Raw genomic sequence first — 9,888 nt, forward strand, 5'->3', positions numbered from 1 at the left:
AAATAAATAAGGGTAATTTAGTAATTTGATAAATAATTTCTACAAATACTCTCCTATAATTATGGTAATTACTTTGACATACCTTTATCCCTTTTTAAAACAATCAACAATACTATATTCTATCCCATTCGATCCTCCCTAACCCTAGCTCTAAAAGAAGATCACCACCACTATCATTTGTTGTTGCCGCCGATGAGCTTCAACAAGATTTTCGCATTCTCCTCCTGATGGAGGGAGCAGTTGACCTGATGACATATCGACTTAGCACTCAAGTGAAGCCTTTGATATGGATGGAAAGTCAGATCGAAAGGCATTCAAGAAGCCGAATGGAAACTATGGTAAAATCTAGGAGTCAATTCAAGGAGCGTAGGTATGTAAACCACTGAAGTTTAATTTTACCCCTATTTCTCGATGTTGCTAATCTGAGCTTCTCCTTCGAAACCCTCTACAAATTTTACTCATTTTCGGAGAAATTCTACATCTGTTTCTCATTGAGCGAGAATTTAGGGCTTTTTTTTGTGTCAATGAGAAGATGACAACAACAACTTCTGTTTCTTCTCCCTGGACTTTGGTTACCCTCAATTCACTGAAGCTAAAATCCTTAGTGAGTTCAGAAAGACTGATGTATATAGGATGGAAGTTTCACAGAGACCTCCCATGGTTGTTACAAATGTTGTCTCATGGCGTAGTGAAGGGATACATTACAAAAGAATGAGGCATGTCTTCTTGTGGGATTTTTCTAAATGATTACTATCACCTGCTCGTGCTCCACCTCTAGCACCAGTTAACTGATCACCCCCTCCTGCCCCTGTTCAGTCTAGTGGTGGTGGATCGATTTTTGGATGCATTGGTTCAACATAGCTCAAGGTAACTCAATATAAACCATATCCTATATCATTATTATACGTATACACTTTTTCTTTCTTTGTTTCTTAATTTTATGAATTTGAGTTATATTTTGACACTTTTGGTATGTTAGGAATGGCTTTTGGTACTGGAAGTGTTGTGGCTCACATAACTATGGATTCTATTATGGTTCCCCGCATAATTCAATATGAGACTGTTGGTGTTGTTGTTCCAGATGCCTCTGCTACAAACACATCTGCCTCTGATGCTTGTGGCATGCACTCCAAGGCATTCATAGATATATGTCTACATTCTAATTGTTAATATATTGAAAGGTTGTTCGTATCACTCATATTACAATTTACAAACAAACAATTTGTTAATCTCTTCAGGTATTTTGGATGTTGTGGAGAGTATGTATATGCTTGTCAACAGTAATGGGGAAATAGTTAGATCAGAAGTCGTTGGTGTATTGAAGATGCGAACTTATTTGAGGTCAAACTAAATTTCTCTTTATTTTCTATAATATATCTTTAAAAAGTTTTTTTTTTAAATAACTAATGGAAAAATTTGCCTTTATTTCATTCTTGTTACATTGGTATACATGAGTGTAAGCTTGGACCGAATGATAGAGTATTATTGGAGGCACAAGGACGAAGTACAAAGGGAAAAGCCATTGACTTGGATAACATTAAGTTCCACCAGTAATTTTTCATTTTGTTTTAAATCTTATATCACATATTATTATATATATATATATATATATATATATATATATATATATATATATATAGTTTTATAAAATTTGAGGCTATGGACAAATTTGGTGTAGATGTGTGCTATCGGCACATTTTGAAAATGATAGAACAATATCATTTGTGCCTCCTGATGGAGCATTTGACTTGATGACATATTGACTTAGCACTCAGGTGAAGCCTTTGATATGGGTGGAAGCTCAAATTGAAAGGCATTCAAGAAGTCGAATGGAAATTATGGTAAAAGTTAGGAGTCAATTCAAGGAGCGTAGGTATGTAAACTAATGAAGTTTAATTTTACCCCTATCTAGGTTTTTCAAATGATTGGTTGTATTTCTCAATGATTGGTTGTATGTAAAGCAATATCAACGAGTGGTTGTAATTCTCATTTGCAGGTACACATGAAATCAAGAACAAGAATGTTCTTGTTTTCTTGGCTGGGAACGAAACGAGAGATATCAAAGCAAAACAATGTACATATGAAACTTACAACATTCTACTGGAATGGAATCTTGAATTTCGATTCTGTCAGAATAGAATCATGAAGATGAACTTGTATAGGATGAAGATGAACAATGACCACCAATCTTCCAAAAAGAATAGATTATTCCAGCAAAATAATATACAATATAATGAAAAAAAATATATGTAATAATATAATCTAGTAGAATGATTTATATATTGTATTTCTTTGTTATTAATAAGTGTAACATTCTCATAGAATAATATATATATATATATATATATATATATATATATATATATATATATATATATATATATATATATATATATATATATATTCTTTTCGAAGAATGTAATGATTTTTTTTTTAACTTGTATCCAAAATTTTGTTATTCTTCAGAAGTTCATTAAATCAAAATATATATTATGTCAGAATGTGTATTCTTGTATGGTTTAATCATATTTATTATTTTTCAATATATTGATAAACATATTCCGTCAGCATGTTACGAATTAGGAGAATTATCATCCATACAATCAGATTTTTAAAATTAATAGGATTTATTTTCCCTTAAAATATGCAATTTTCCGTTATTAAATCTACATTAATTGACTAAAATACTCTTTTAGTTAGAATAGATGGTATTTTTGAATTATATTTAATTCAATAATATGTAATAATCACTTACTTAAAATAAGTAAAATTGATTGACCCACATTTATGCATAGAATAACACAATAAATACTTTTAATAGAATAACCTAAGCCTATATATATATATATATATATATATATATATATATATATATATATATATATATATATATATATAGTATTTTTGAATAAGGAAATCATTATCTTCTAAAAAATTGGGATCCTAAGATATCAACTTGGAGATTTTCGGCTATTCATCTGGAGCGTGATAGGAATGGAAGTTATCCATGTCTATTCTATTTCTCCTGTCTTATTGATCAACTGTGTGCCATGAGATGCTTCACCCGGAGGATCATTCATGGTGAAGATCCCAACATGATCTACTCGGTCAAGTCTGATTAAAGCACTCCAACCAACCCAACAAAAGAAGCAACAGGCACTACTGGAATGAAATCGACATCTAATTTCATTTCTTAGGCCTGGGTCGGGATCCAATTCTCTTATAGAAGAAATGGATTGATATGGATTTTTCCCAGCCGCATTGTGTAACATCCCAAAAATACGAGCCAAAAATTTCATTTTTAAAACATATACTTAGCAAAACATTAGAAATAAAACATTCACCGATCATATCATTTCATAAAAGATGTCGCGTGTCTGGAAACCATTTTATAAAACATATTAATTTCAGAGTACAAATCCCCAGGAAGATCTCATAGTGCGGAATACAAGCATGTATGTGATGTGCCGCTACCGCGCCAGCTCCTTCCCCTTCGAAGAAAAGGTACCTGAAACCAAAACTGGAAACTGTAAGCACGAAGCTTAGTGAGTTCCCCCACTGTACCACATACTATATAACCATATAACATACATATATTGTCAGACATATCTGGGTGCCCGACCTACCCCTTCGGTCCTCTCGACCGGATACTGACTAGCATATCTAGGTGCTGGCCTCCCCTTCGGTCCTCTCGACCGGATACTGACTAGCATATCTGGGTGCTGGTCTCCCCTTCGGTCCTCTCGACCGGGTGCTGGGGACTATTTCACCCCCTACTACTACCACACATATCACATAATCTATCTAGCATGGTTGGGCATGACCGCCCCTTCGGCCCTATCGACCGGTAATCTGGGGACTATCTCCCCCTACTGTCACTAGCACATAGCATCATATCATACTAGCACATAAACATATCACAAGTAGTAGCAACCCTAGATGAATATCACAGAGACAATCATCTATTATACAACTCCTACTGGTGGGCCGACATTGTGGCCGTAGACCCACCGCTACTGGAAGGTAACTCACCTCAAAGTAGCTGCTGATCTGCGTGGGAACTGATTGTCTTCTGCTGCTGCTGCCCCAGAAATCCTCCGACTATAATTCCCATATTTAGTCAAATACTGCTAACCGACCTCAGGGTAAAATGACCATTTACCCCTAACCAAGCCAAGAGTCAAAGTCAAAGTCAACTTCTAGTTGACCCGACTCGCCGAGTTGGCTCGCCAACTCGTCGAGTCCCTATCCATTCGATTGACCATAATCCTGTCCCTACTCGTCGAGTTAGGCATTGAGTCGACGAGTTTTCCTTCTAAACTAATGTCCAATAGTCCTTCATCCTACTCGCCGAGTTGTATGAACAACTCGTCGAGTTCATCTGCATCCGAAGAACATTCTATGCTGAGACTCGCCGAGTTGTATGAACAACTTGCCGAGTCTGTTCTTGAGGCGAGAAAATTGCCTTGGACTCGCCGAGTCAGGGCATTGACTCGCCAAGTTCCTCCATGAGTAATTCTGGCTTCCGACTCACTGAGTCACCCCCCATGATTCACGACTCCACCCAGCAAACACGAAAAGGGGGAAAACTCGGGGACTCGCGACTCGACTCGCCGAGTTCGATGAACGACTCGCCGAGTCTACCACATGCAAATACTATATATTCGATTTTGCTTGAATCCAGCTCATGCCATACATAGATCTAGGTTCTTAGGGCTTGATTAACACGTAAAGTTTCCAACTTTACGTTTAGATAAACACCAATGAAGGTTTTAGGGCTCAAAATGCACTAAAAGAGTAGATCTAGGGCTTTCATGCAGTATGTCTTCATAAAGGCAGTGGATCCGAGCTCGTGGAGCTCAATCATGCCTAGATCTAAAGGTTAATCAACTTATCACAAACCCTAATTCATACCCAAGCTTGGAAATGGCTCAAGAAGGACTTTAAGGGAGCTCTAAGGGACTATTAGCATGAAAACAGAGGGAAACTGAGTTATACCTCAAGGAAATCTCTGAAATAACACCAAGATGTCTGGCCTCCTTCTTCTCCTCTTGATCTACTCTCTTTTTTCTCTCAAAATCTTCAAGAAATCACACCAAGGCACTTCAATCTCACAAGGAACGAGGTTTGAACGATATAGGGAGCTTTGAGGGTGAAGGGGGCGAGCTTGGGGCGCATAAGGTTGGTTTAAATAGGATGAAAACCCTTGAAATTAGGGTTTCATCAGACAGCGGGGACTCGCCGAGTCCAGAATATGGACTCGCCGAGTCGCCAGCTTAAACGTGCTCAATATCCCAGCTCTACTCGGCGAGTCGGGCCTACAACTCGCCGAGTCCAAGGCTAAAATGCAAAATACTTAGATAAATTTTACGTACCAGGAACCAGGTGCTACACATTGTCATCATCTCTCTTCCTCTTCATGACAGAAAAGGACAAGTTGCTTGACTCAGTGTACGAGGTTAATGAGGGGCTACTTAATGAAAAGATAGACCCGCGGGACATGCCTGACCTTGTTCGGGCAGTGATAGGGGAAGAAGCGCTAGCCACCCCAAGCTATATGAGCAATGCCTATTATGATGTGATGTTACATGGACAAAATAATTGGTTATGCCAATCAATTTTGAAGTTTCTTGATCTAATCAACTATGTCTTCTAGTCTGTTTGGAAGGAGAACTCATTTTCATTTCATCTTGTGACTCATTCTCTTCGATCTTCTCTTTGATTGCTTTTGAAAATGTATTTTTAACTGAACTACAATGGTCTGATTCTTTTGAAGAAGATATGTAGGCAATAATCGGGGGTATCACCATATTCAGGATTCAAAGAGATACCATACTGGTCGAGCTTTTTTCGATTGTTCCTCCTGTTCCATCGAATAGAAAATTTTGTGGTATATCGTATAATAAGATCAAGGCTGCACGTGAATCCGACACTAAAATTTTTAGGAACCTCTTGCTTTTAGTGAATTACCGGTGCTTAATGAAATAACCGGTGAGCAGACTAGTGACGTGCTTACGCCATCGCAGACGTCTGGGTATGGATTACTGGAGTGAAGGGATTGGCGCGAACCAGAGTGTGCTTCGAGACCATCTTTCTCTCAGGAAAAACAACGAACAGGGGACGACCTCATTCCCGAGTCTCATCAATCTCAATGTCTATGGGTCCACAACCCGATTGAAAAAAGTTTAACATCCTGAAAGAACTTCTTTCCTTAAACCCTCGTAAGGTATCTCTATCAAACCTCGCCGGAGAGGAATTGAAAACCGAAAAAAAAGCCCTTCGCAATCGAAGGTGAAAGCGGGAAAAAGACGACGAAATCCTTTTTTCTTTCTTTTTCAGCCGACTTGAAAGGTGTTCTCAGTGTACCGCCATATGCACCCAGACATTAGACCAAGCAGGAACCGGGGATCAAAGTTCCATTGATTCATCTATCTCAAATAGGGAAAAAACAGAATCAAGAAGGGGTCAACTGAGCTCAAAAGGGGTAGCCGGTCGTCAGCTAGGAGCTCTGGCCGGCAACGAAACTAAAGCTTCACACTGGTCCACTCGTCCATCGGCTAAGTTCCAACTCTATGTTGATAAGAAAAAAGAAAATCCCCTAAGAATAGGACTTTCAACTATTCCAAAAGAAAGGGGCAATTAAAATGCTTCATAGATAACCCCCTACCGCCCTGAACAAATAGGAGGCATGGGCCACAGGTCGCACATAAGCCGCCGGGTCGCACGACAGAAGAACACCCAACATGAAGATGCGCACTCCTCCATGTGAAATATTCATCTTCATTGGGGCTTTTTTGTAGTAGTCGTGACCAACAGCCATCAACTGTCGGCTCGTTGGTAAGGTGAGAGCTTCAAGCCCGATTTTTGGTGGCGCACCCCCCACACAAGCACCGCCCGACTCAGGGGGGGGGACGAGTAAAGCTACAGGCCCAAAAACTTCGGCCCTTCTTTCTAAATGGGGTTCCCAGGGCGCCTCATCTTCTCATTTCGTCCTTGCTCATTCCCGTTAGGCTAAAGTCTTTGGCTTTTCCTTCTCCGCGCCCGCTCACGCTTCGCTGACCTATCGCGTGGTAAAGAGAAGAAAGTACGAAAGAATAGTAAACGGAGCACACCGCAGAAAGATTCTAAATATGAGAAATCCCCTTTTTTCAATAAGAAGGAAATGAAGAACAGGAATGAAACGAAATAAGGCCTTTCTAGCTCTAGTTTCGGATGAGCTTCCCTTAATTATGTCTGGTAATAGAATAGGTCGGCTTGCTCTGACCAAGACTCCGCTTTTTGCTCCGTCCGTGGAGCGTATGAATTTCCCTGGAATGTAGATAAACCAAAAGAGGGAATGAAGGGATAGGAATAGGAATTATAGTACCATTAGAAGAAGGGGCACCTATGGGAACATCTCTAATGATGAACCATTTCAATAGTACGGGTGTCGCTGTGCCACGAGGCACAACCATGGAAGTAATGAAAAAGAAAAAGTTTTGTAGTTGGACCATCTGTTCTATCCGTTCGAGTTTTGCTTCTATGGAGAAGATGAGAAGCTAAAAATAAAAGTGTTCGCAACGCATACCGAAAGGGTACCAATGCAGCCGACCATTAATGACTAGTTCGAAGACCAAGAGCGGTCTGATCCAAAAAGAAAGTGTGACCTTTAAGTTATGGGTAATCCGAACTTGAGGCGGAATCCCTCATCGATAAAGTGGGAGTAGAATTCACGGTATATTTGTGAATTTCTACCACTTTGGTTTATATCGTGAATAAAGAAATTCAGACTCCCGTCCATAAAAGATATTAGTTATATTGATTCAAGATTTCAAATTAATTAACTTGCTTATTTAATGGGTTTTAAAATTCATTTTACGTGGAATATACTGGGAAATAAATTATGAATAATATTGACTTTAATTTTGACTCATAACTATTTTGCTGATTTAATGGGATTAGATTAGATTTTGCGGGTTAATAACCGAATTATTGATATGCTTATTTAATGAGTTTTTTCAAAAAAAAAAAACTAAACGGGTTTGAATTTTGAAGCCAAAAGCTATAAATAAGGGAGTTAAATTAGAAACAATGTTAATTATAAAATCTGATATCTCGTATATAAATAGAATGATATGCTTCAATTGATAACATAATTGTTGAATTTAAAGATTCTATAATTAAATGTAATTGTGTTTGATTTTTTTTTGGGGGGAAGATGATGTCAACAATTTGATCTAAAGATGGAAAACATTTGATTGAAATACAATCAAATGTCATGATTGCTTCATTGGTGAATTAAAAGTTCTTTTGTAATAATATTTAAATATGAATGAATCTAATATGCTTAAAGTAGATTGGTTAATTTTTCCATGACCTCTCAACAAAAATACATTAATAACATGTAATAAGAAGAGAGAGTAAATGCAAGAAATTGGAGAATTAGAAGGAGAACAAAGTAAAGAAAGAACCTAGATAAAAGAGTTGAAGAAGAAAATTGCTAAAGAAGAACACTGTAAATGGTAGGATTCAATTCAAAATCGTGAAAATAACAACTTCAATGTAATCATATATATAGGGTGTTTTTGAATAATCAAATCATTATCTTCTAAAAAAATGGGATCCTAAGATATCATCTTGGAGATTTCTGGCTATTAATCTAGAAAAAAAAAAGAAATCAATTATATTGATTCAAATTTACAAATTAATTGACTTGCTTATTTTATGAGTTTCAAAATTCAAATCATTATCTCAAATCGATTCATTTATGTGGGATATTCTATGAGATAAATTATGAATGATAATGACTTTAATTTTGACTCTCAAATATTTTGCATATTTAATTGGATTAGATTAGATTTTATAGGCTAATAACAAAATTAATGATATGCTTATTTAAAGAGATATTTCAAAAAAAACGGATTTAAATTTTGAAGCCAAAAGTTATAAATAAAGAAGTTAAATTAGAAACAATATTAATTATAGAAATTGATATGTTCTATTTGAATAGAATTATATGTTTCAATTATTGTTGAATTTAAAGATTATATAATTAAATGTAATTGTGTTTGAATTTTATTTGGGAAAGATGATGTCATCAATTTGATTTAATGGTGGAAAACATATGATTGAAATATAATCAAGGGCCTTGATTGCTTTATTGGTGAATTAAGGGTTATCTTTTAATAATATTTAGAGATTATTCGTTTATGTGGGATATTCTGTAAGATAACTTATGAATGATAGTGACTTTAATTTTGACTCTCAAATATTTTGTAGATTTAATTGGATTAGATTATATTTTATAGGTTAATAACCAAATTAATGATATGCTTATTTAAAGAGATATTTCAAAAAAAAAAAAAAACGGATTTTAATTTTGAAACCAGAAGCTATAAATAATGGAGTTAAATTGGAAACAATATTAATTATAGAAATTGATATCTTCTATATAAATAGAATGATATGTTTTAATTGATAACATAATTGTTAAATTTAAAGATTACATAATTAAATGTAATTGCTTTTGAATTCTATTTGGGAAAGATGATGTCATCAATTTGATCTAATGATGAAAAACATATGATTGAAATACAATCAAGGGTCCTGATTGCTTCATTGGTGAAATCTCTTATGAAAATATAAAAAAATAAACAATAAAAAAATCTTCTAGAGAGCAACAAGCCAACAATATGAAATTGCTTCGAGTTATCCATTATCCGGAAATGTGATATTCTTCTTCATTTATATAGTATATCTTAATAACGAGTTGTAGCATCGCTCGTCCTTCAAGTTTTCTTTTCCATGGTTCTTTATTAGTCAATTATCTATGATTATGTCATAGATCGATTCATGAATCGATGTTTTAACTTTTCTTTTTCGATTTTATTTGTAAAGCATATATTAACA

At 35.9% G+C, this 9,888-nt stretch overlaps 1 pseudogene; it reads right to left on the minus strand.

Annotated features, from left to right (window-relative positions):
• Positions 1-6,649: 6,649 nt before the first annotated feature.
• LOC122197018 (cytochrome c biogenesis CcmF C-terminal-like mitochondrial protein) lies at positions 6,650-7,915 on the minus strand (annotated as a pseudogene).
• Between the last annotated feature and the right edge of the window lie 1,973 nt (positions 7,916-9,888).

This window comes from Lactuca sativa, chromosome 3 (genome assembly GCF_002870075.4).
Source record: "Lactuca sativa cultivar Salinas chromosome 3, Lsat_Salinas_v11, whole genome shotgun sequence".
Classification (NCBI taxonomy): domain Eukaryota; kingdom Viridiplantae; phylum Streptophyta; class Magnoliopsida; order Asterales; family Asteraceae; genus Lactuca; species Lactuca sativa.